General features: G+C 39.8%; 1 long non-coding RNA gene across 2 annotated transcripts; it reads right to left on the bottom strand.

The window, feature by feature from the left end:
- Window positions 1–1137: 1137 nt before the first annotated feature.
- On the bottom strand, window positions 1138–19570 carry LOC309812120. 2 transcript variants are annotated; one of them, XR_014295288.1, is made up of 3 exons: window positions 19487–19570; window positions 2291–2468; window positions 1138–1189 (listed from the first exon to the last, which is right to left on the bottom strand). It is a non-coding gene; the product is annotated as an uncharacterized lncRNA (long non-coding RNA). The 2 variants fall into 2 exon arrangements; XR_014295289.1 differs by lacking the exon at window positions 19487–19570 and adding an exon at window positions 6026–6101.
- Between the last annotated feature and the right edge of the window lie 4929 nt (window positions 19571–24499).

Below are 24499 nucleotides of genomic sequence, written 5' to 3'. Positions count from 1 at the left end.
AAACTTGTTGGCTTTTCCACAGGAGAAACAGCCATTTCCTTTATTAGCCTATAGCAAAAGGCCATACGTTTCATTCCAGTTGCATCTAATATAATAAACTGAGGGAACTGTAGACACCTTCCCATCCCAATGTGAAAGAGCTTTTTGCCCATTTCAGAGGATTTTGCTGGGGTTTGATGCCCTACATCCATCTTCTTTCCATTTGACAATGGTATTCTGAGTTTTGTTCAAGTGTAAGATCCTCTTTCATTCAATCAATGTACTTCAAGAGGAAATTGATCCCTCCCTTGTTTCAGGGATAGGCCTAGAATGGCTTCAGCCAATCAAGAGATCCTATTCCCATGTCCATACTGATTGATTAGACATGAGACTGTGACTCAGTGCAGATCAATAACATGTAAGGAGATGTTTGATGGAGGCCTCTAAAAAAAGATCCCTTGCTCATCCACTGACACACTTTTCTTGATGGATATAAATAAGAACAATTATGACCTCCAGAAACACTGACAGCCATCTGGCATTGCGAGAAGCCAGCTATGGTTGAACTGCTAGATCCAGCCTTATCTATTCAATGTTTGTGCCTTTACAGTCCCAGAAGCCAGTAATTATTTGTTACCTTAGCTGTTGAGTCATGTTCTCTGTCATTTACAATGAAAAAATACATCCATAACCTTGACCACATTTAAGCAATAAGCATGCCACCATGCTGCGTTAAGAAATCTCACTATGGGGACTTCCCTGGTGGTGCAGTGGTTAAGAATCCACCTGCCAGTACAGGGGACACAGGCCTTCCACATGCCATGGAGCAACTAAGCCGGTGCGCCACAACTACTGAGCCTGCACTCTACAGCCCGCAAGCCACAACTGCTGAGCCCGCATACCACACCTATTGAAGCCCACACACCTAGAGCCTATGCTTGGCAAGAGAGAAGCCACCGCAATGAGAAGCCCATGCACTTCATCGAAGAGTAGGCCCCGCTCTCCACAGCTGGAGAAAGCCCACAAGCAGCAACAAAGACCCAACACAACCAAAAATAAATAAATAAATTTACTTTAAAAAAAAGAAAAAGAAAGAAATCTCACTATGTACTTTCCTCATCTGTTGAATTCTCCTTGTCTTTTATAGAGGATTCTTTGCCCAGCTCATCTGGCAGATGCCAAATACTGCCAATGTGAGATAATTGTGTACCTGTTGGAAGACCATACTCAGTATCAGGCCAGAAAATTGTGCTCTAGAAGGATAAAACAGAAAAACTCTAAAGATTTTTTTTCCACTGATGTTTAGACTATTTAAAACTAAAATAAGAAAGGCCATAAAATATCTGGCTCATATCATCTGTTGGACATTTCCTTTTGGATTCATGCTTTCTGGAAGGTTTAAATTCATTAACATTAATAGTTAATTATAACTTTTGGGTTTTTTAACTTAAGAGAACTCAGGAATTAAGCAGCAACTAAATTAAATCATGCTCAATACAAAAAATCATACATTTTATGATTCATATAAATCATATATTCGGTATGTATCACATATAATCCCATAATCATAAACTGTTGCTTGTTCTTCCCTGGGTTCCAGAAACAAATAAAATGAACTATACTAAGAAGCTTATTAAGGAACTTTAGAATTTTCGGTATTCTAAAAACACCATCTTGCTTTCTATTGTCCTCATATGGTTATAGGCTAATTATATTCATATTTCAGTCCTCTCTATGAGCAATAACCTGCCAGCATTCAGAGGAGATCTTATCAGCTACAAGGCAGAAACGTGGGGAGGAGGTCTGCCTATACTGGCATCTATGTCTTTACTGATTCTACTTTCCCTCTCTTATTGCACACCCTTTTTCTCTACTGTCAGAAACACTGCACACAAGTCTGCCAAGGAAACCATCCTACTCTGAAACTGTGGATCCCATCTTGTTTTTTTATTTGCTTAACCCAGAGATGACTGTAAGAACCAGCCCTAGTGTCTCCTCCACGCTTGCCTCCCAGATCACTTTGAGGAAGCATTGCAACTTTTATTATTATATCCAACTCTGAACACTCACAGCCTTGGTCTTCAGCAATGATTTCTACATTACCAACTAATTTCTGTCCTTTTCCCTCATTATAAAAAACATCCTTTGTCCCCCAGTTGAATAAACTCCCATTTTTTTTATCACCTTCATCACAGTCATTTATCACCTATAGCATTGGACACATCCATCTACATTACTCTAAGCCCTTTTATCATAACAATTCTAAGGATTATCAAATTTAAGTTAAATTTTGGTGTCCTTTTACACTGACCTTTTTGTGGAGTTCCAGGGCCTAGGAATGTTGGGAGAGCCAATAAGGATATTGTAGATTGAGTTTGACACTATGAAAATAAACACATACAAGTTGCCATCCTCATATCATTCAACTGTGTTTTGATAGAAGTGGCCTTCATAATCACTATCAGTTGAACTTTGGGGATTTCTTTTTCCTTTAAAAAAAAAAGCATAGAAATAATCAACAATCATGTCTGCTCTTGCAACACTCTCAAGCAACACTCTCAAGTTCCTAGCTATTTGTAATTTAACATATAGTTATAGAAATTTCCTACTAAAATGCAGAGACACACTACCTGGAGGTGGTGGGAGCAGTGCAAGGGGACCAGCCCTCAAGCAATAAATTTAATTTAAAAAATAGGTCAGATGACACGCAAACAAGAATTATTTAACCAAGAAAAACTTTTGAACATCGGCAGATGGCCCATGTATTTTTCATATATACATGTACAGTCGACCTCCATATCCATGGCTTCCGCATCCATGGATTCAACCAACAACAAATCAAAAATATTCAGAAAAAAAGAATTCCAGAAAGTTCCCTAAAGCAAAACTTTAACATAGCATTTACATTGTATTGACAAGTATTTACATTATATCATGTATTATAAGTAATCTAGAGATGATTTAAAGTATACAGGAGAATGTGTGTAGCTTATATGCAAATACTATGCCTTTTTATATAGGGAGCTTGAGCATCCGCAAATTTTGGTATCTGTGGGGGATCCTGGAACCAATTCCTTGTGGATACTGAGGGCCAACTGTATTTCTATTCTCAAATGCCATATTATCACATTATGGAAATATAGGTGTGTCTGTGTGGCTGGATGCCTTCTGGGAAGAGAATTCTCTTCCAGTGAGCATACTCCATGGGAAAACAAATTAAAATCACCCCATTCATATTTCATGGCTTAAGAAGTCTTCACTGATGACCAGTCTCTCCCAGAATAATTCAAGACCCCTTGCCATGCTTCCAAAGTACTCTACTTTTATTATCAAGTCACTCACTAGATCATTTGTTCAGGGTTTATCTCCTCAACAAGAGATGAGCCCCGTGAATGCAGCCATCACATTTGTCGTGTCCAATACTGCATTCAAAACGTCTACCATGGTGCCTGGCACATAGAAGATGCTTAATCAACGTTGGAAAAAGCAGAGATGGGGGGGAGGGGAGAAAAGAAGAGAGGGGGAAAGGTTGGTTCTTTGCCTCATATATTAGTTTTTTGTAGCTATACACCAAATCACCCCAAAAGTAGCAGCTTAAAACACACACATTTATTATCTCACAGTTTCTGTGAGTTACAAATCTGGATATGGCTAAGTCCTCCCGCTCAGGGTCTCTCACAAGACTACAGTCAAAGTATCAGTCATATCATGGTCCAACTGGGGCTGGATCTACCTCCAAGCTTACTCAGTGGTTGTTGGCAGGATTGGTTCCTTGCAGGTTGTTTGACTAAGGGCCTCTATGACTAGTTGGCTATTGGCCAGAGGCTGCCCACCCTTACCTCCTTGCCACATGGGCCTCTCCATGGGGCAGCCCACAACGTGGCAGCTGGCTTCATCAGAGTGAATGAGATAGCCAGAGAGCAGCAGTTAGACGGAAGTCACAGGTTTATAACCTAGTCTCAGAAGTGATATCCCATTACTGTTGCTATATTCTATTTGTTAGAAGCCAGTCATTAAGCCCAGCCCATACTAGAGAAGAGGGGGTTACATAAGGACATGCATACCAGGACTTGGGAATAATTGAGGACCATCTTAGAAAGCTACTTAGCACACTTAAGCAAGGAATCCAAATAAAGAGGAGTTGGCCAAAAAATCTCCTGTTCAATAGAATTGAGCTAATTCAGACTATTGTATCCCTCTCCACAATAGGGAAAATTACTCAATATGGCAATAATAAATCTATTTGGCAAATGTATGTTAAAGCAATTATTATACACTCAAATGCCACCTGACTTAAAGGTATCCTTTGGAAGTGGTTATAACAAACCTGACTTGTATCTCAAGCAAACCTTTTCTACTACATCTGAGAAATTGAAATAGTCAGACTTTGGTAACTGAAGGAAATCTGGACAGAAGACACACATTCCAGTAGGAAGCAAGTGTGTTACATCCTCCATATTTCTCCTGACCCACAGGACATGCTGTGTGGTCTGTAAGAGAAAAACATGTACATGTAGGCAGAAGTCCTGAATAAACCAAGAAAACTATTTGTGGGTGGCTTAAAAATGGGTGGGTCTCTTTCAAGGGATTGGGTGTGCCACAGTCTTGACCAGCAAGTACATGCTAATGGATCCATCTACAGCTCTGTAGTCTAATTCCTGCATTCCAAACAAGCAACAAGGATATTATATACACCCTAGTCTTAAAATCATTTTAGATCATTGCTCCTTTTCATTCTGTCTGGAACCCGTCAGGTATTTAGATGGGGCCAAAACAAGCAGTTACGTGCAAGTCCTTAAAAACTCTCTGATGGTGTAGCTCTTTAATTATTAAGTTTCTTCAGAGGCTTTAAGGCAGAGAGAAAAGAATTAGAGCCAGTTACTGTATGTCGGTGTGGCCCTGAAAATCCTTTGGCTGCTGTAGAGGTGCTTGGAGTTATCCTGAAAGCTTTATCATAATCCAATCATCCTCCCAAATTTGGAGTTGCTTTTATTCAGGCACATTCAGAGGTCAGCCTATAATCCAATGTCACTGCAAAGAGAAAAGGCCTCATCTTTTTAAACCCCAAACTAAACCCCCAACCTAGTAATTCATGCAGAGCATAAGGACCGTGTGATGCTATAAAACAAAATCCAACATCCCAAATAATCTCTCAGGATTTCCACTAACACATTTGCTGTTTACAAACGCTAAACTGTATTTGAATAGTTTATGCCACACTATCCATGAGACTGTATCATGGCATGTACAGAAGAGAAAGCGTTATTATTTTACTAACAATCTTGGTTTCTAAAGGGTCCGTCTTATCCATGATCGTTGCCGCTATGCAACAGCATCCTTTTATATGCTCTGCACTCAGAGGAGCAATATCACTGATAAATCACAATGTGACCGCCAAGCTATTAACTCAATGACTCCGGGTGAAGTTCCTATTGGGTGGAAGCATCTGTAAAAAGCTGCTTGACAACAACAGTACAAACCAGCCTCTCAGATGAGAAGGTCCCTTTTTCAAGTACCGATTTGACAAGGGTAGACTCCATTCTATGGAAAACAGTCTTTCAGGAACCAGCTTATTCTTTACTCAAACCTAGATGCTGACAATCTATTTCGAAAGAGACATGCATTTATTTTCTCATTCTATTTTTTCCCTCATACAGAAGACCTAAGGCATATTAAAAATAAGTAAGCAAAAAATAAAGGACTACTTGATTTATATTCAGTAATGCACATTGAAATTTTGAGCCCCCAAGGAATACTTTAGAAGGGGCCCTGCCAACTACCCTCCAATTACATATTTTCTCCTATTTCATAAACTCTTTATCCACCCTGGGAAGATCGCCTTTCTGTGGGATTCAAAGAATCAAAAACATCCACATGTATGCACACAAACCAAGTTGTGAAAACATAGGCAGGATGCTGTGGAAATCTACAGCTATTTAGAAACTATTACCAAGTAAAAACCTTAGTATAGAAAGTTAGGATACAACTTATTCATGATTTCTAAGCCTCAGTTTATTCATCTATAAATGGGTATAGTAACACTAACCTCTTAGAGCTGTTGAGAGAAGTCAAGAAAATCAAGTGCGTGTAGCACATGACACTCAATTCATCTCCACCTCTTCACACCCGTACTACAAAACAGAGTGAAACAGAGTGATGTGTTAGAGAACTCACAGGCACTGTAGTCAGGAAGAGCTGATTACAATCCTAGTTCTGTCACTTAACTATTTCTATAAACTTGAACAATTTACCTAACCTCCCTGGACCTTGGTATTCTTGTCTGTAGTTTGGGGATAATCATTCCTACCCAGTTGGGTTTGTGGGAGAATCAGGGCTAAAGAAGTAAGACGCTTACCCTCGGCCTGCCATGTAGAAGATGCTCAGTGAAAGTAACCTCTTTATGGCCAGTAACATGATTCCATTTGCCGCTCAGTTGGGATAGAAATTCTGAAGTCATGAAGGCAGCACTTCAGCTGTCCCCAGGTTATGTCATTCTCTTTTGTTCATGTGACACTGAGCAGTTCAGGGAAACTGACATAATGAGAATACCCAAACTTATCCCATGGTCTGGATCCAGGAAGGGTCAAACCTCTGAATCTGAGAACATTGTTGCTGGGGTAAGATGATAATGGCTTTCCAGACAGCAGTGATACCTGCTCATCACCATTAAATACATAGAGAAGGGCTTCCCTGGTGGTGCAGTGGTTGAGAGTCCACCTGCCGATGCAGGGGACACGGGTTCGTGGCCTGGTCCGGGAAGATCCCACGTGCCGCGGAGCGACTAAGCCCTTGAGCCATGGCCGCTGAGCGTGCGTGTCCAGAGCCTGTGCTCCACAACGGGAGGGGCCACAACAGTGAGAGGCCGGTGTACCGCAAAAAAAAAAAAAAAAAAAAATGCATAGAGAAAATGTTCCCATGCTTCCACAGATAATTATTGAGTGCATAGGATGGGCTCAGAATTATGCCGTAGTTTTCAGAATAGTATCACTGCTTGTTTTCTTCTCGAGAAACGGTGACAACAGCATCCGTATCCATTTCCACAGCATCTCTTTCTCCGTTTATGGCTCCAGCAAGATAATGATAAAAATAATAATACCACTTCCCGGTTGGGATTATAGTGAAACAATTACTTTGGGCTATAAACATCAAATCATAAGAGCCATGCCACGGCCTCCAGGGACCTCGGTGTGCAATAGATATGATCTTCGGATGCCTACATGAGGACATTCCTTAGAGAATATCCCAGAGTCTGTCTGCATTTCCATGGGAGTGAGACAAGCCCAAGTAATCAGTTGAGAGTATCCTATCTACTCAGCAAGAATGGACAAAGAATAGAGAAACTTGGCTTAGTATAATATAATTCAAGTCTCTGGGTTACTATTCAAAATCCTTAAATGTTTCAAATGAGTGTCAAAATGGTGCTCCCCAGAAATGTTCAGGCAAAGTGCTCTGTTTGTAAGCATCTGAAAGCTAAGTTTCCTCATGTGATAGATGAGAATAATGAACTTATTACCATCAAAGTGAATAATCTTTATAATAAACAGGGCCCAATAAAACCACATATTAGTATTGTTCTCATTGTCATCATTTATTGACACAGAGATTAAAAGCTGCTGGATCTGTTCGTATAATTCACATTAGTACAGAGCCTTGAATGCCAGGTTTAGGGGGTTAGATTGTGTCCAATCACAAGAGATAGTTTTTTGTCTTGTTTTGCTTGTTTTTAACAGAGGATTATATTCTTTTGACTGAGTTTTTAGCAAGATTAGCAATAGTAGGCAGAAAGGAATTGTGAGAATAGAGAAGGGGCATGAAGGCTGAGAGATCAGAAAAGAAGCTTTTAAAAGAATCTCTTGTTTTATTTCTCTAGAGAAGCCAGCCCTTAGTGCAGCTTGTGACTGTGGTGCCAGAATTTCATTCAGAATTCACATGCAACGTACTGAGCCACTTCATTAGCCTCCCTACGTGCCACACTTCTCATTAGTCAGGGAACTAACCTGCTCTGGTGTCAAAGGGTGGCCAAATGGCAAGCAGAAGGGGCCGAGGAACTGTGACAAAGGCGTGCAGCTACCCAAGGTATAGGACATCACTGCTAAGAAGCGACAGCCGTACCAGCCAACCTGGTTTGCAGCAAGCAGAAAAAGAGGAGCATCTTTGGAGCAAATGAAGCTTGAAGACCATGAGGTGAACAGGCAGTGTCACATGCAGGAGGTACAACCAGGAACAGCAGAGAGTCACTCGAGGGCTGGGCAACTCAGCAGGGGTGACACAGAGCACAGGGTGTGCTTCAGTCTTCTCAGTGACACTTATCCACATGAATGGACACACCATCTGTGGTGGCATTTTTACTGTCACTGTATTGCTTTGGCTTTTTTTTTTTTTAATATGAGAAGCAAAGATCTATATATAGTCTAGATATAGATATATAAACACACATACATACACACACACCACAAATTGTGCTTTGCAAAATACAGATTTAATGCCTCCACTGAAGTATGCAAAGCATTTTTTCTTGAATTTATAACTGATTCCCTTGTCAAGGACTCATTTGCTTTCATAACTTGGTGGAATATTTTCAGATCACAGTGTATTCTTTTGTTTTCAGAACCACTTCATTACATACATCAGTGAGGTGGCATGTTTTTACTTTCTGTACTCAACAGAAGCTGAATTTTTAATAAAGAGAAATTGGAAAAGTAGAACACTATTAAAAAATACAGAATTCTTTTCCTGATTGGGCTCTGGTGTTTCCTCACCCAATCTTAGGAATCGTCTTTTGCAAAGGAAAAGATTTTGGTTTCTCTTGGGGGAAATTTAGCAACTACCAGAGTTGCAAAAGCCAAATAAATATGTGATCCTGTTGAAACACAAAAATCAAAATGGCACTTGTTACCCTCTCTTAAAAAGCTCACTTCTGTACTGATAGCTAGATGATTCATCTTGAAAACAGATGATGTAAACTTGAGGTATCAATAAATACAGTACCAGGGCTTCCCTGGTGGTGCAGTGGTTGAGAGTCCACCTGCTGATGCAGGCGACATGGGTTCTTGACCCGGTCCGGGAAGATCCCACATGCCGCGGAGCGGTTAGGCCCATGAGCCATGGCCTCTGAGCCTGCGCCTCCGGAGCCTGTGCTCCACAACGGGAGAGGCCACAACAGTGAGAGGCCCGTGTACTGCAATCAATCAATAAATAAATAAATAAATGCATACATACATACATACAGTACAGTACTGTGAAAAAAAAAAAAGCTCACTTCTGCTAAAATACTGCACCAGCCATTTGCCAGCCTTTGGCAGATAAACGTGACATTTCCATTGCCACATAAACAGTAGCAACTCTACCAAATATTCTAAGGTTCTTGGTGGTATCATAACACTTCGTGGCATGACGCTTCATCTCCCCAGTCTTTATTATGCCATAGCAACTCTGAACACTCATTAAATATATATGTCACTGCGTATGTTTTCTAGTCCTATAGATTTGTTTTATGAATAGAAAAATACCAGAAAAAGTTCTCCAAAGCTTTGTTTCTTCAGAGAAATGCCTCTCTTTAAAATAAAATAACAAAATAAAAGAGAAAAATCTTGCTAGAATAATCTGATCATACTAACCTAAGTGCCTTTCTTGTGAGATCTGAGTAATCTTAGGAATATGGTTAATGCCTTTATGTTTGCTCAATCTTGATAATGCTGATTTATATTGACTATTTTATCAAGGTTCCTAGTCTTGCCTCACAGGACATGCTCTCCAATTTAATGGGAAACTGTCTTAGACAGTGGAACTGATTTTCAGCCCTCTAATCTTTTGCCATAATGAGATGGAAGCCAAGAAACTAAAACCCAATCAAGGAAATTTTATTTCAAGAAAATTTTGCAGATGTCCCATTTCAGTCTCAAGGAAGACTCTGGTATCATCATTGCTGTTATCACTAACAATGATGATAATTGTGCACCAGCTACCACTTTGAAATAGTAAACATGTTTGCTGATAGCTGTGTTTCTCTTGGACCAGCATTCATTAATTTATTCAACCAATGAGTATTTCTTGAATGACTATTATGTGCCAGGTATTGTTCTAAATGCTAGGGGCACAGAGATTAATAAATTACCATCCCTTCCTTTGAGTTGCTCATAGTTTAGGACAAAAAATAAGGCCATGGACATTTATAGCATAGATCAATGCTATAAAATGTGTATCCGAAGTACTCCATTTAAAAGGAGGGGACAAGCAGTTGGTCATGATTGCTGGGAAGGCTTCACAGAGCAGATAACAGTTTCATATTCGAGGTGAGAATGGAAGGATAAATGGGGAGGCAGAACATTCATTGTTTCATTCAACAAATATTTACTGAATGACTACTGCATGCCAGGTGCTGGGGATACAGCAGTGATCAATCAGAAAATTCCTGCCCTTATATATCTTTTATTCTAGTGAGAGGAGAGTAATTTAAAAATAATAATAAATAGGTAAAATATGTGGTTTTTCAGGTGATTGTAAGGCTTACACTTATGAAAACAAACAAAGGGAAGGTATCAAGAGTGTCATGAGTAGGAGAGGTTACTATTTTAAATAGCATGGCCAAAGAAACCTTCCCTGAGATAATGACATCTGAACAGAACTCTGAAGGAAGTAAAGGAATGAGCCATGCAGATATCTGGGGAAAGAGCCTTTCAAGCAGAGAACTGTATGTGAAAAAAATCCCTGAGGTTGGACACGGCTGCCATTTTTTAGAAATATAAAGGAAGCCAGTGTGGCTGGAGAAGAGTAAAGTGAGATCTGAGAGTCAAGTAGCACCTTGGAGGTTACTCTAAGGACTCAGTAGCACCTTGGAGGTTACTCTAAGGACTTTTGCTCTGGATTCTTTAGGAAGTCAGTGGAGGATTGCAACAGAGTGGTATGCTTGCCTTCCATCCTGAAAGTATTGAAAACAGACTATAAGTGGACATGGATGAAAGTAGGGGGACCAGCTGGGAGGCTACTGCAATAACGCGAGCTGGAGATGGGTCTAGTTCCAGGAGGGCAGCATGGAGGTGGTGAGAACTCATCAGTTTCTGGATACATTTTCAAGATAAAACCAACAGGAGTTATTAACAGATTGGATAAGTGTTATGAGAGGAAGGGAGTCAGGTATGTCTCCGAGGAGAATTTTAGCCAGAGCTAGAAGGACAGAGTTGGCACTATCCAGCTCACCTCAGCTAAAATAGGACAAGAACATTTTGAGCATCTCTACGCGTTCGGGTCTGTGTGGAAGAGGGAGGGTAATTAAACACCACTGTTCAGCATGACCCACTTGCACCACAAAGAGGCATTTCCCCACAATTTAATGATAACAAAACTCCATCCTCAGCAAAGACAGAGCGAAAGATCTATGCTCGGTGATTCAGAGACAAACAAGAGAAAATGCCCAGTGATGTCAAGGATTGCACTAATCCTCCCTGCCCAAATTCCCAAATACTCCAAACTAAAAAGTAAGAATCAGAATAGGCATAGCTTAAATAAAGTTAGCAGGGAACAGAATGTATACAAAGAAAAATAACAAATTGGGTAAAGTTAATTACAATAGGAATGCCTACAATGGCAAAGTGGGAGAAAAACTTCTCAAACTGGAATGTAATAGCGAGGTATAAATACAAAAGAACATTGTGCCTAGAAAGGAAATCACCTTGAACTAGTAGTTAGAAGGCTCTGGGTTCTCTTCCTAATGTTGACCTTTGGGCAAATTAGTTAACTCATAACTTTCAAACGGATATTTTTTTACCCCCAAGATACGTGCTAATGTGCTAAGAGTAAAGGCTAACTATTATATTTAAAATGTCATTTAAACCTCAGTTTGACTAAGGATAAGTTTTCCTTTTAAAAAACCAAACAAATATGATTACATAATGGAGTATAAAAATAAATAGGTGTTTTCCCCATTTATTCAGGCTTTATTTATTGAGCACCTACTATGCATCAGTCACTATTCTAGGCAATAGGTATAGCAGTTAACAAGACCGCTGCAGACCCTGACTTCACAGGGCTTGTTATCTTATAGTGAAGACAGACACTGGACAAGTAATTACAGAATGAAGCATAAGCTTCCCATAAATCTCATACTTGTGGCAGGCCCCACAAACCACCAGGGATGAAAATCACATGTTGATTCTCTTCTAAATTAGGAGTGTATTGGGGAAATGTTTGATGAAAATTAACTTAAGCTATGGAGCAGAAGCAGGAAGAACTACAGTCCTATAACCTGTGGAACAAAAACCACATTCACAGAAAGATAGACAAAATGAAAAGGCAGAGGACTATGTACCAGATGAAGGAGGAACAAGATAAAACCTCAGAAAAACAACTAAATAGAGTGAAGATAGGCAACCTTCCAGAAAAAGAACTCAAAATAATGATAGTGAAGATGATCCAGGACCTTGGAAAAACAATGGAGGCAAAGATCAAGAAGATGCAAGAAATGTTTAACAAAGACCTAGAAGAATTAAAGAACAAACAAACAGATGAACAATACAATAACTGAAATGAAAAATACACTAGAAGGAATCAATAGCAGAATAACTGAGGCAGAAGAACGGATAAGTGACCTGGAAGACAGAGTGGTGGAATTCACTGCCATGGAATAGAATAAAGAAAAAAGGATGAAAAGAAATGAAGACAGCCTAAGAGACCTCTGGGACAACATTACACACATCAACATTCACATTATAGGAGTCCCAGAAGGAGAAGAGAGAGAGAAAGGACCCGAGAAAATATTTGAAGAGATTAGAGTCAAAAACTTCCCTAACATGGGAAAGAAAATAGCCACCCAAGTCCAGGAAGCGCAGAGAGTCCCAGGCAGGATAAACCCAAGGAGAAACATGCTGAGACACATAGTAATCAAATTGACAAAAATTAAAGACAAGGAAAAATTATTGAAAGCAGCAAGGGAAAAATGACAAATAACATACAAGGGAGCTCCCATAAGGTTAACAGCTAATTTCTCAGCAGAAACTCTGCAAGCCAGAAGGGAGTGGCATGACATATTTAAAGTGATGAAAGGGAAGAACCTACAACCAAGATTACTCTAACCAGCAAGGATCTCATTCAGATTCAACGGAGAAATTAAAACCTTTACAGACAAGCAAAAGCTAAGAGAATTCAGCACCACCAAACCAGCTTTACAACAAATGCTAAAGGAACTTCTCTAAGTGGGAAACACAAGAGAAGAAAAGGACATACAATAACAAACCCAAAACAGTTAAGAAAACGGTAACAGGAACATACATATCAGTAATTACAAAAAAATGTAAATGGATTAAATGCTCCAACCAAAAGACACAGGCTCACTGAATGGATACAAAAACAAGACCCCTATATATGCTGTCTACAAGGGACACACTTCAGACCTAGGGATACATACAGACTGAAATTGAGGGGATGGAAAAAGATATTCCACACAAATGGAAATCAAAAGAAAGCTGGAGTAGCAATACTCATGTCAGATAAAATAGACTTTAAAATAAAGAATGTTACAAGAGACAAGGAAGGACACTACATAATGATCAAGGGATCAATCCAAGAAGAAGATATAACAATTATAAATATATATGCACCCAACATAGGAGCACCTCAATACATAAGGCAACTGCTAACAGCTATAAAAGAGGAAATCAGAGGTTTCTTTCTGGAGTGATGAAAATGTTTTAAAATTGATTGTGGTGATGATTGTGCAACCATGTGAAGATAGTTAAAATCATTGAATTATATACTTTAAATTGTACTGTATGCAAATTATATCTCAATAAAGCTGTTATTTTTAAAAAGAAATATAAATTATCAAGAAGCACATGAAAAAACTCCAAATTCATTGGTCGCCAAATTAAAAATTAATAATTAAAAAAAAAGGAAATCGACAGTAACACAATAATAGTGGGGAACTTTAACACCTCAGTTACACCAATGGACAGATCATCCAGAAAATTAATAAGGAAACAAAAGCTTTAAATGACACAATAGACCAGATAGATTTAATTGATATTTATAGGACATTCCATCCAAAAACAGCAGATTACACTTTCAAGTGTACACACAGAACTTTCTCCAGGATAGATCACATCTTGGGTCACAAATCAAGCCTCAGTAAATTTAAGAAAATTGAAATAATGTCACGCATCTTTTCTGACCACAACGCTATGAGATTAGAAATCAATTACAGGGAAAAAAACCTAAAAAACACAAACACATGGAGGCTAAACAATACGTTACTAAATAACCAAGAGATTACTGAAGAAATCAAACAGGAAATCAAAAAATACCTAGAGACAAATGACAAGGAAAACATGACAATCCAAAACCTATGGGATGCAGCAAAAGCAGTTCTAAGAAGGAAGTTTATAGTAATACAATCCTACCTCAAGAAACAAGAAAAAGCTCAAATAAACAATCTAACCTTACACCTAAAGGAACTAGAGAAAGAAGAACAAACAAAATCCAAAGTTAGTAGAAGGAAAGAAATCATAAAAATCAGAGCAGAAATTAATGAAATAGAAACAAAGAAAACAATACTAAAGATCAATAGAACTAAAAGCAAAAAAAATGAAAAAAGAAAACTAACTTAAGCTATGAAACTCTGTAGCTTGGGATGGAGAAGGTATTTAGAACTGTGTTAATCAGGTCCTCTAAAAAGCAGTCATCAAGAATGTATTAAATGTGCAAGCACTTTATTAAGGCAAATGCCTATGAGGTGAAAACCGGAAGGAAGTGGGAGGAGACTGGAAGAACCATCAGATCACAATGCAAGTGTGACCCCAGTGGAAGAAAGATGGACTGGATGGTGGGTTGGGTGGAACCATGCAGTCTAAGGAATTTTTGTCCTTAAGCCAAATCGGCCTGCATTATCATCCCTGCTGCCCGCAGCTACTGGCTGGAGAGCAGCCGATGGGAAACATGGCCTCTGTGTAAAAGTGGAGATAGTTGTCAGAGTACAACTGACAACAGCAGCTGGGTCTTTGGTCACTGCTGCTGGGCTCTTTGGTCTGTTACACTCCCTGTAGTGGAAGGTCTTTTAGGGGGCATTTTCATGGCTGCTGAAAGATTGCCTTTTTCTTAATGCGCATAGTCCTTGGAGTCTGAAATAACCTTAGTTGACTCCAGTCTCAGCCACTTAATAATTTTGTGACATTGGGCAAATTACTTATTAGTTAGTTGTAAAGGTGAAATGAAATAACACCTGTAATGTGCATCATACAGTGCCTAGAACATAACAGGTGATCAGTGTTAGACCTGCCCTCTTTTCCCTTTAACCATAAATACATTCATTGGTTCAACATGCATTTTTGAAGATCTTCTATATGCAATGTAGGAAAACAGGGTGAGTATGTGAAGGACCTAAGTTATAGCCTCTCCCCTTCAAATTGCTTTACTAAAAAATGTAAAAGCATAAAGCGCTACTAAATACTAAATTGGAATGAGAAGGAAGCAGGATCTTCAGGAGGATAAAGGAGCACTCACATCTTACTACTTGAATTGTTGCTGAAGTTGATGGCTCGAAAATTCTTAGAGGAGATTCCACCTTCCCTAATGTTGTGAGTTTATGATAGTTGGAAGAATATGTTGCTGTACGATTCAGGGTTTATAAACACAACACTTGGAGTATGGATGGTGCATCTTCATTTACCCAGCTCCTTGCCACCTGAATGCCTAGCTTTTCCAAACCCTTACGTTGTACCTACCAGCCCTCCCCTCAAATTGTCTGCATGTTACACTGGAGAGAGTGCCATGTGTCAGTTTGCCCCTCACAATGCTTCCCCAGAGAAGACCCTCTTATTGGCAGGGCAAAGCACTTAACATTATTGCTCCAGGCGTGTAAACTTGTGCTTTGTGCATCCAGATGGCGCCCCACTGAAATCAATTTAGATATGGTTTGATTATACTTCAGTGGTACAAGAACTGTCTTTCCAAGAATATAGAGAACTCATTGAATGTTCTAGGAAAATAATTATAATAATTAATCAAATAAGGCTCAATTGGAGCTGAGAGAAGCAGCTTCAATTCTCAGCAGGATCACAGACTTGCTCTATGACATCAGGAAAGTTATTTGCCCTGTCTAGGTCTCATGTCTGTATCTGTGCAATCTGTGTGTGCAGGGCAGTCGGAGAGGAGGGGATAAAGAAAGGCAACTCGCAATGACTAGGCACCTAAAATGTGCCCAGTACTAAGTTAAGAGCTTTGCAGTCATCATCTCAATCAATTAATCATCAAACAACCTTTTGGGGGAGAGTCATTCATTCCTTTAGCATTCATTCAATAAATTCTTATTAAGAGCTTATTTCATGCCAGTCACTGTTAAGTGGAGGGTATATGTTAGCGAAGTGAGCAGGTTGGTCCCTTCTTTGTATCTGATCATGACTTCACAGATGAAGACTTGACGCTTAGGGACATGAGGAGCTATGGTGGTAGTTAGTGGGTGGAGACTCCAAAAAAGTGCTTCTGATTCCAAAAAACAGGGCTCCTTCCTCTCCAGCCACCAGTGCTTCTCAACCTTTTTAAAATTATGATGAAAATCTCCCTTCCCCACAGAGCTTTTCTAGACATTTTTCCCCCTAATTGCTTCCCCCACACCCATGAAATAAATACTAATTTGTCACATTGGTCTGAGCCTTCGAGAGTTTAGATTGTTAATATCTAAGATATTTTCACCGGTACCCACAAAAACTAATTTTCACCCAGTTGAGTGTGATATTCCTCCTGTTGAATGAATGTTCTACACCACATTCTTTATATCTTTATAGGCACCAAAGCTTTTCCAGGCCCTATGAGTATTGGAGTTGGAAAAAAAAAAAAAAAAACGCTCTGAGATTAGAAGTCAATTACAGGGAAAAAACCATGGGACATGGTCCCTACTCTCAATGAAATTACAATCTCGCTCACACCATTAGGTTTACGAAACTCCCAGCCACAAGATTCCGATTCTTGATATATTTAGGATTACTAGATGGAAATTATTAAGAGGAAATTAACTACCAATTTAGCAAACAACAAAAGGTTTCATTGGCATTGGTAACTGAATAACTGTGTGGTGATCACTGCACCCAAATTTTAAACAAACAGGATACATGCTTTCTTATCTTGGAAACGAAGGGACTGGATCTGTTAGCAACCACTCCAGTGGGTTTCCACTGCCTCTTCCCAGTATCTTTTATATCCTCACTATCAGCTGGAAGGCCTTGTTGAAATCATTTGGCTCACAAATTGGCTTATCATAAATAATATAGACCCCTCTCGTATCACTCACCTCGTCCACATTAATGACACTGAATGGGTACCATTAAGGACTCTTCTTTTATTCAGAATAAAGGATTTTGATGAATCCATTGCTTACAGGCAAAAATAAAAAAAATTCAAAACCACATTTTGAAATTAAACCTTCTGTGGTCTGAGCAAGCATCATTGTCAGTTCTTTTATGCATTTCCAACGTCGCCACAATTAATATTTTAAAAGGAGCTTCACCAGTGACATATTTAGAAACAGAAATCTTAATATTCTTTTCCCGGTAGCCACATTCCATTGCTCAGCAAAGCAGAGGGAGCCCCGTCAAAGCAGCAGCAGCCATGCCAGAGGGAACTGGGTGTAGGACTGTAGGGGCTTATACTTGAGCCTCTGCAAAGCCCTTCTGCCATTTGCCTCTCAGTGTGGTGCCCAGGGAGAGGAGGAAATCGCTCTCCTCTCAGCCCCTCGACCAGGCTTGTGCCTAGAACCCCGGGGGATAACCACAGTTATTTTCAGATAATCCCCTCTTGGAAAGGTCAGATTTTATGATGTGTTTATGACCCTCTCTGGCCAAATAAATTCATTTGCATTGGATTGGGGAGGGAGAGTAGTTTTAAGCAGATTCAATTCATTTCTGAAACTCTGTGCCTGATTACATCAGGAGAGGTTGGCCTCTGTTGCCAGCACCAAAGGCTAAGATGAAGTTGACACTTTAAGGCCCACCTTCGCCCCTCCCATCTCCTCTTCCCCTGGTTAGAGAGTTTATCTGTCTCCCAGCCACGGCTTCTCATTCCTGCAGGAAGAACCTGAAAAAGGACTCTTTGCACACTGGTCACTTGCTGTGTCTCTATCGGCCAATGAGGACACCCAGTATCACAAATCAGCTTCAGAACATGTACCAGGGATGGGTGTGGGATCCAGGTTGAATCAAGAACTAGCCTGTGGGGCTGACTTACCCTGTGAATATGCTCATAGATGCCATGCGTACGACTTAGCCCTCACCTCCAGGCAGATGACGTCCGCAAGTTTCTCTCCTGTTCCTGCCTCTCACTCAGGCTCTGGGGCCACGTTTTCAACTCATTGCTCAATGTTGTGTGAGCATCAAGCTCTTTATATCTAAACTAAACCCTCAAATTCATACCCCAAAAAACAAATCTGTGTATTTCTGTCTCTACAAATGGCAACATCATTCCTCTAGTCACCTAAGCTCAAGAATGTGGAATATTCTTTGATTCCCCCTTTAGCAGACTTCCCAGCCCTGCCCACCTCCACTCTCAGCTAATGATTTTACTTCCCTCTCCTTACCATCCAGAGCATCTCCTCTGTGTTGTCTCAGGAAAGCTCTCGAGGACCTTCACCTGTGCTTTTGACCCAGCTCCTCTCCCACCTCCTCCAGGGCTTGAGTCCATCCATTATCCTCATCTCTTTAAATTCTCTCTTTCCTACCAGCTCCCTAGTAAATGGGGCTTGGTACGTCTGTCTGCATCCTGGCTCTGTCATTTACCATCAGAGCTCTTTCATCTGGCCTAAAATTAGAAATAATATCTTCCTCATAGGGGTGTGGTAAGGATAAACCCAAACAACCAATACAAAGCATCTGGCTTATTGTAGGCACTTACATTCGCTCATTGAACAAAATCCTTATTAGTTTCCAAACACTGAGCTGGGCACTAGGACTAATAATCAATAGCAGTTATTAGCCCTCCCTCCTAGCCAGCCACTGTTCTTAGTGCTTTTCACATATTAGCTCAGTTAATAATCACAAGAAATCATTACAATTATTATTAATTGTAGAAGCAGTTTCAGTTATTTTTATGTTCAGATGAGGATGTCAAGGTATGGAGAGGGTAAGGACAAGTCAAAGTCAAGCCCAGACAAGTCTTAACTACTACATGTACTTTCTCTGAGAACGTCGCAGTGCCTGGCCTCTCACGTTCTATAGACAAGTAAACAATTACAACATAGCATATTAAATGCTCTAATTCTAGGAGTCCTGGGGTGTGATGGGAACATGAAGGAAGGACAAATATTTACTGAGAGGTCAGCAAAGCTAAGCTTTGAAAGACACATGTTAGTTTCCTTTCCTTTTTTGGGTCTTTCCCTATTCAATAACTAATCTCATTGCCAGAAAAAACAAAGTGCAGCTCTGATATTATTCTCCTGCTTAAAACCCTCAGATTTTCATTGCCTATCCAATAAAGTCCACACTCCTCAAATTGGCTTTGCTGTCTTCTCCTAACCTGGTGTCCAGATCCTTACCTGTGCTCCTGCATCCTCTTTCTCCAGGAGGTCCTTGCTCCTATTCATCCGTGTGTCCAAATCCTCCCTCATTTTCAAAATTCAAACCGTTACTCTTCTTTTAAGCCTTCACTAAATTTTCATCTAAACATCCTCTCTCTCTTCTGAAATTCCATGGCCTCATTTCTTTCACTTTTGTATTAAAGATTTTTATGTACACATATTATCTCTTCTACTGGATTTGCAGCTCCTTGAGGAAAAAGACAGCTTCTTGTGCATCTTCATGAGAGACACATTGCTAAAACTGTGCCAAATGGAGACCCAGAATCTTCCCAGACTCCTCTGTCTCTCACGTCTCTGCTCTTCCCTCCAGTACAGTCACTCATGGAATCCTATCCTCGCTTCCTCCTGAAGAGCTCTTGTACCACCCACTCCTTTCTATTCCCACTACTCCAGCTTTAGTTCAACCCATTACCCTCTATTACCTTAGCTCTGGCACTACTTAAATCAGCGAAATTTTACTCTCCATGACCAGATGGTAGACAGTTTGGGCTCTGTGCTACAGTCTGTGTAGCAACTATTCAACTCTGCCCTTGTATGAACGCAGCTATAGACAGTACACAAACAAATGGGTGTGTCTGTGTTCCAGTAAAACTTTATTTACGAAAACAGACAGTTTCTAGGCCTGAATTGCCTGGCAGTAGTTTGGCAACCCCAAGTTTAAATAGATAGATAACTGTTCCCAACACTTGCATTCAAATCCATCATCTAGGTAGAGTCAAAATGATGTTTCTAACTGCAAATCTGGTCATGTTCCCCAAATACTTATAATGAACTGACCCTTATCTTTATTACTAATCTCATTGTTTTCCATGCCCTTCCCTACCACCCCACCTCCACTTTCCCTATTATCCATCTCACAATTCCTACTCATTTTTCAAAATCTAGCTCAGAGCTTAATTCTTCCAGAAAGTCTTCCCTATCCACCACTGCCAAAGCTAGTTACAGATTCTTCTCCTCTATCTCTATACCTAGCATGAGCTTCTTTGGATATGAGAATCTCACAAATTGAAATTAGCAAATTTGTTTACGTGGTGGTCTTGCCTACTTGACAGGGAGCTCTTTGCAAAGAGCATGATTGTCTCATCTACCTGCATATCCTTCCATTCCTGGTACATAGTACACACTCAACAAGTGTTCTCTGCTTCTACAATAACTGTTGCCAACTGAGAAAAATGCATTCACTTCCCCAGACCCAAAGATATGTTTGTCTCAGTGTTGGTCAGACAACATCAAGCCAAGAAGTGAGGGAGTGGCTGAGGATAAAAGGCAGTAGCTGGGGATTCTGTTCAGGAAGTGGAGAGCAGTTCTTTGTGGAATACTCAGAATAGTGTGAGGCAATAATTGCCTTTTCATTAGTTTTCAAAAGGAATGGAAAATCTCATGTCTTGCCAAGTGGCCTTGTAGATATTTCCTCATTCAGATTAACTACTCAGAGAAACCAGATTGTTGGGTAGGCACTAAAAGAGATTAACTTGAATGGGATCTTATGCAGATCACATTTGTTGATGCTGAGTTTACAAGAAGAGGGAAGAGGGGAGTCAAGGAAAGGACAATGAGTTAATCCAAGAGAAAATAGAATGCGAGGAAAACAGTTTGTTCCTATCTAAAGGCTGTGACTTTTGTCATGCATATCCATTAAAGAGCAAGGTAGAAGCAATGAGAGTTAGAAGAGGTCTTAGCAATTCCTTTCTTTTATTAATAGTTTACATGGGAATCTCATTCAGTCTGTGTGTGTGTGTGTGTGTGCGCGCGCGCGCACGTGTGTGTGAGGGCGTGTGTGTGAGGTAGATCAGTTGGATAAGAGCATGATAGCATGACCTCGGGAGAGAAATCAAATGTCTTTAGGTATAAGATAGATACATCACAAACGCGTCACAGGCGAATTCCTTTTTCCTCTGAACAGTGCCTCTAAAGAGAAAAAGCACAGACAGAGCAGCAGCAGAGGACCCACAGTGAAAACCGCCAGAAACAACTTGTAAACCACAAGCACATCTGTTGAGATAGGTTCATTAGAAGACTCCTATCCATAGAAGTTACATTTCTGCACACTTTTCTAAGTTATGAATTCTGTATATCTCTAGGCCTCTAAATGTCACAACTTGAAAGCCAACTCCAACACTGCTCTTAGATTATAGAAAAAAAAGTCAGAAAAATAAAAAGTCATGTCTGTCTTTGGGTATGAATTTTTTGATTTTTAGGGCATGAAAGGTCCATGCTCTGCAGCACCTTCTCTGCACACAGTAAAGAGCCAGCTCAGCAGCTTTCCCAACAATTAACCAGGACAGAGAACTGTATGGAGAACTCAAGCAAAAGGAAAACCTATTCAACAGGTCTGAAATAACCAGACTGACTTTCTATAGTGGTTCAATTACCCAGATGACTCTCTAATCCCTCGTCTAAATGCTATGAAAATAGAACCATGGCACCATTTTATCCAGCTATAAAGGGGAGCTCACTCACTTAAATAAGCAGCACTTGTTTCTTAATCTTCCCTGCAAGTCTGGGAATGTGGTCTAAATGCCAGGTAACTGACATGGGAAGCACCATTGCTCATGGGCCATCTCTACTAGAAGATTCAGCCAGAAGAAATGTAAATCTGGAATGCATTCTTTGAGGATTCCTGCAGAGTTGAAGAAACAAGATGTACAGGAAACAATGAAAAAGAGGGAGATACTAGAATCCAAGATTATCTAATCATCCACTAATGGTACTGTGACTGAAGGAAGACTAGGAATCAGAGCTGATTTTTCCCCTCTGACCTCATTAATCTATCTCTAAGGAAACGGGTTAATTTCCATTAACCACAGTAAGCCTCTGTTTGCCCATCTATAATTCATCTACTTATTTCTCTGCCTAATTCACAGGCTTGTGGAGACAAAATCATAAATAGTGTGAAAGCGCTTTGAAACCTATAAGATACCATAAAGATGATACAAACATGTGAATTATTGTTGTTGTTTTAAGTGATACATTATGAAGAGGAAATGATTGACGTAAACAAGAAAGGTGTCTTATAGACCTCTAACCTCAGTGATATCAGAAATAAGCCTCTTGTGTACTTGGATGGGCAAGTGTTGACACAAGTGTTGACTAGTTCATCCATTATATAAGATAGAGACTAGGTGAATTCTGACACCTTTTCCAACTCAGATTCCAGTATCAGTGTTTCCCGAAATATATTGTTCCCATTGTGGGACCACTCATGTAAGAATGTTTTTATGAATATGAGTGAGAAGCTGCTTTTTTTTTTTTTTTTTTTTTTTTTTTGCCCTCAGCCGTGCTGTACAGCATGTGGGATCTTAGTTCCCCGGCCAGAGATGGACCCATGCCCCCTGCAGTGGAAGCACAGAATCCTAACCACTGGACCACCAGGGAAGTCCCAAGAAGCTGCTTTTTAATTATACCCACCCATCATTTACTAGATTACAACAGGGATAAGGTTGGGGTAACCTACATTATTGAAGCTTAATTAACTGTTACTTTCTTCTGAAATATTTGATACCCTTAACTACCACCTCTGGGTTGAAATTCTGAACTCTTTCGGCTTCCACCTCACTGCCCTTTCCTGGTTTCCTTCCTAACTCTTAGGACACTCTTTTTAGTCTCCTTCTCTGGCTCTTTTTTCATGAATACCCCTTAAATATTATATCCCAAAGCTCTGTTTTGGCCGTCTCCCTTCACACCCTAAAGTTATCACTGAATGATTCTGACTGTGCATATGTGATGAATACAACCAATAGGATGGTAACTGACAATTTTTTTGTCACCAGCTACATCATCTCAGCCTTGTGCTTCCAACTCCCTATTGGACATCTCCATACTATATAAGATCCAAACTTCTCAGTAAGGAACACAGATCTCCTCATATCTGAATTTGAAGCTTTATCTCCTGCTGTGGCCTCTATGTGCCCTAAGACTCAGATAGGCATCACATTTTAGTGACAAAAGCCTGAATATCAGCTCCAAACTAATCCAGATTCAAATCCTAGCTCCACTGTTTTCTAGATGTGTGGAAACAACCAAGTCACCGAAGCTATTTGAGCCTCCTGTTCCTAATCTATGAAGTGTTTGTTGTGAGAATTAAATAAGATCATATACCTTAACCTAGCTTAGGCCCTAGCACAACTTAGTTGCTTAACAAATATTGATTCCTTTCTGTTCCTCTCCAGAAATGTTCCATTATTGAGATTTTCTTATACATGCCACGATTTATTTTCCACATAACTGTTTTTGCAGATGCTATTCCTCTGGCCTAGAATGCACCCTCTTCACCACCCCAGCCCTCATGCTTGCCAGGCAAACTATTACACAACTCTTAAGAATGTAGTTATCTGGAAATATTTTCTCGATAAGACCACACTGCAGTCAGAAACAGGTGCTCCTTCCTACAGGCCTTGGGAGCATTTTATTGCTAAGTCTATTACTTTATACCATAAATGGTTATTTACAGTCTGTCTCCCCCACTACGCAGTGAGCTCACCGAGTGTTCCATGTACTCAAAATCAAGCAATCTAATGTCATAATTCTAAAGAGATTGCAAATCACTGAGTTAATACAGGCTATATAAATAAATAAAAATAAATAGTATATTAGTTAAACTACATGTGGTAGAGACACTATATAGATGGGACTATTCATTTATTCAATTTCCATTTTAGGTACTGGGAACACAAAGATAACTTAGATATTGTCCCTATTCTCTGATGTTGAGAGTGAAATCTTAAATGGGCAAAGATTTAAATTTTAAATTAAAATAAAATTTTCATTTGTACTTATTTGTTTTTTCACAGAAAGTAGTGTAAATGTTGCATGAATTTTAAGTTTCTCTTTATATCCCCTATGTTCATCACCAAGAGGAAAGACTTGCACTATATATATAGATCAAAATGGTTTTAGAAACAAGTGCCTGAAAGCCAGTAAGGACACTTACTGGTTCAAGTATATGGATGTCCAGTGAAGAGCAGACATCAC

Source organism: Mesoplodon mirus (genome assembly GCF_964341445.2).
Source record: "Mesoplodon mirus genome assembly, chromosome: 11".
NCBI classification, from domain to species: Eukaryota; Metazoa; Chordata; class Mammalia; order Artiodactyla; family Ziphiidae; genus Mesoplodon; species Mesoplodon mirus.
This window is presented reverse-complemented; position numbering and strand designations above follow the sequence as displayed.